The following is a 3,207-nucleotide window of genomic DNA, read 5'->3' on the forward strand; positions in this document are numbered from 1 at the left end:
AAGAGCCGGAGAAATGCCTGGGTGCCAGGCGCAGGAACTTCCTGGGAGTCACAATGGCTTGCTCCTCTCCTTTTTGGTCTGGTCCAAGATACAGTAAATGGTGCTTTTAGAGTTCTGAAAATAAATCCCTGGGAGACAATTATAGTCTCAACTCCATTTAAAGCCACAGAGTCAGGGATGAGTTGAACAGAACAGAAACGATTGTTCTTTAAACTCCACAAAGAAAGGAGATGCCAGCAGACTGAAAACTTGAACAGTTCCCTTTCTCCAAGGTCACGCTCTACCTCGTAGGTACAGAATCTGTTGGGCATGGGGACCCATTACCCCTGGCAGAAGGAGGTGGTCAGACTAGAAGATCTTACAGATCCCTTCTGGTCCTGACAGTCATTCCCTGTGCTGACTCAAACGCGGAGAATTGCTGCGTGAGCGTAGTGTTGACATTCCGAGTCCTGCTCCTTCATAAACCCTTAGCCTGTGTTTCTTCTTAGCAAACCTTTACTGAGCCTTTGACTTCATGCAAGGTGCTGAGGAGATCAGAGGGGCATCAAGGGCGCAGCTTTTCAGTTTATGTTCTGCAGGGGCTCCTTATCCAGGGCGGTTTCCTTTCTTTCTTTCTTTCTCTTTCTTTCTTTCTTTCGTAAGTGAGAGAGACAGAGAGACAGTACCCCCAGCAGGTCCCCCCCTTCTCTCTCTCTCTCTCTTTTTTAAATTTGATATGGAGCACATGTACTCACCAGAGAAAGATACAGAGAAAAAGAGAGAGGGAAAGTGAGGAAGTAGCTTCTCCATTCTCCTCTCAGGATTTTGGGCGTGTGCACACGTGCACTCAGTTTGTTCTCAAGCTGCCAAGTCTAGAACCCAAACCGCTTAGTTGGCCATGTGGTATCCAACCACTCTAACCACCATGCCTCTGGCTGGCCCCCCAGATGGGGCCTTGATGTCGTAAATCATGCCTAGCTTTGGTCAGCCCTGGACCATGGGGACACACACACCTGGGGTGTTCAGGAACGTCTCTGAACCTGAACCTGGGAGCTTCCCAGGTGGGTCAGCTTCATGAAATGTCGTGTTACCACTGAGCCACCATCTGGCTCCCCAGGCTGAGGCTCTGACATGCACTTAGAAGTCTGGAGAGCTGGGGGCCGGCAGGTGGCAGGGCTGGCAGGTGGCATGGTAGTTAAGGCTCTGGACTTCCATATGGCTCATGCTTCGAGTCCCAGACCTGGAGGCTTGCCTTCTCACTCTCCCTCTCCCTCGCTCCCTCCCTCTCTCTCTCTCTCTGCCTCTTTCTGGTCAAATTGAATAATAATAATAAATAAATAAAGTTAAATAAAATAATTCTTAAGAAAAGAAAAAAAAAGAGATCTGGAGAGCCTGGACAAAATTGCTGAGGAGGCAGCGATGATCGTGGTGGTTTGGGGAGGGGTAACTAGTTCTTTTTGTGAAATATGAGAGCCCCCGGTGTGTTTTGTGAATCCCCTACTTCCAGCTGGTTGCAGGATTCCCACAACACAGAGCAATGTGACTTTTGTGGGGTGAATGCAGTTTGAGGGACCTGCACCCAGAAGCGATGTTAGAGCAGTTGCCTGCTCTGCAAAGCACCTCAGCCAAACCCCGGGGCGTGCTTTGGGCCCACAAGTTTCCCAGTGTAACGTGTACATGTATTCAGTGATTCATAAGATAACTTTAGGTAGTCCATGAAGTCACAGCCTCTAATGCCCTACACGGGGCCAGGCAGACCGTAACGAGGGGAACAGGCCAGGTATGCGATGACGGGGTGAAGTTGGGTCGTGGCGAATTAGCCAGTGCCAGCTCTATCAAAGGGGCAGTGGCTTCTCAGTTCCAGCTGACTACTGCCAGGAATATGGGTCCAGTGTTTGCCATTTATATTCCATCCTTCCAGGGAAGCCAGAAATGAGGACTCTATGTATGTATGAGGGGACTTCAAAAAGTTTATGGAAACATGAGAAGTATTTCCCCCACATTTTGAAATTCATGTATAGTTTTTTTTTCATAATATTAATTTTTCAACAATGTTTTGAAGACCCCTTGCATGTATTTATATATGTATTTGTGTATGTGGAATCTCTATATTCTTTTTTTTGGAGAGGCTTTTGCTATAGGGTGCATGCACTCACCAGAAAGACAGAGAGACAGAAAATAGAAATCACCCCCCAGGGGGGATGGCCACACTGCAATCCCTCCTCCTCCATTCTCCTCTCAAGATCTTGGGCACTCACGCACATGTGTCCAGTGTGAGTTTAAACTGCCAGGTCCAGGACTCAAACTGCAGCCGACTACATGGGAGTCCAGCGACATAGCCATTACGCCAACTGCTGGTCCTGGAATCTCTATCATCTTAAGCGAAGGCGACTAATTCCAGTAAAAAAATGCCTTGCAGGACAAAGCATAACCCATTTACAGAGCACTGGTGTTTGCTCTCCATAATGCAAGTATGAAAAATGTTTTGAAATGAATTTATTTTAGTGTATTTTGTAAAAATATAACTAAAGACAGTCCATGGTCTGGTGGTTAAGGTGGCTGGATCCCACATGACTGAGGCACAGTTCAAGTCCTGGATCTGGTATCTGGAAAAACATACCAGGTGCTTGTACGTGCATGTCAAAAAATCCTTACAGGAGGGAGAAATGGAGAGGAAAGGAGTTCAGTGTGATCATGTCCCATGTGGGGATGCTTTCTCCTTTTTCTTCTCCCTGTCTACTACAAGCATACACACCATATGGCAAATTTTTAAAAAAGAAAAGAAAAATATAAGTAGCACAGTAAACCAGTGAGTTTGTGAACTTAATGAATATTTTCCCCACTTCTCATACTAGGGAACTACCATTGCCTCATAAAACGAATTTATCAGAGTCAAAAATATGTTACTTGAAAGAAACGCACGAAGCAAATAGAGCGGTGGTTTCAGATGTACAAAGGCGGTGAAGGCTATTGAATGAGCGGCCTAGGGAGAGCTGTTCCCTGCGCGGAACTTCTGACTGTGGGTTGCTGGGAACACGACTAGCCTCAGGGGCTTCCAGGGTGTCCTAGTTCATAGCAATGGCCTGACTGGTGGTGCCTATAAAGTGCTTCCACATCTGTGATCTCTAGTAGCCCTCAAGGCCTGACTGTCTCCTGTGGCTGGGGTGGAACTGAGGTCCGGATGGGAGTGCAGAGGAATGATGGCTGAGGTAGACCTAGGAGTACAGT

At 47.1% G+C, this 3,207-nt stretch overlaps 1 protein-coding gene across 5 annotated transcripts in view; it reads left to right on the top strand.

Annotated features, from left to right (window-relative positions):
* PAX5 (paired box 5) overlaps nt 1-3,207 on the top strand; it is a 212,093-nt gene that overhangs the window by 19,692 nt on the left and 189,194 nt on the right. The gene's annotated exons all lie outside the window — the stretch shown is intronic.

The sequence above is a fragment of the Tupaia chinensis genome, unplaced genomic scaffold, assembly GCF_000334495.1.
Source record: "Tupaia chinensis unplaced genomic scaffold, TupChi_1.0 Scaffold000104_1, whole genome shotgun sequence".
In the NCBI taxonomy this organism is placed as follows: Eukaryota; Metazoa; Chordata; class Mammalia; order Scandentia; family Tupaiidae; genus Tupaia; species Tupaia belangeri.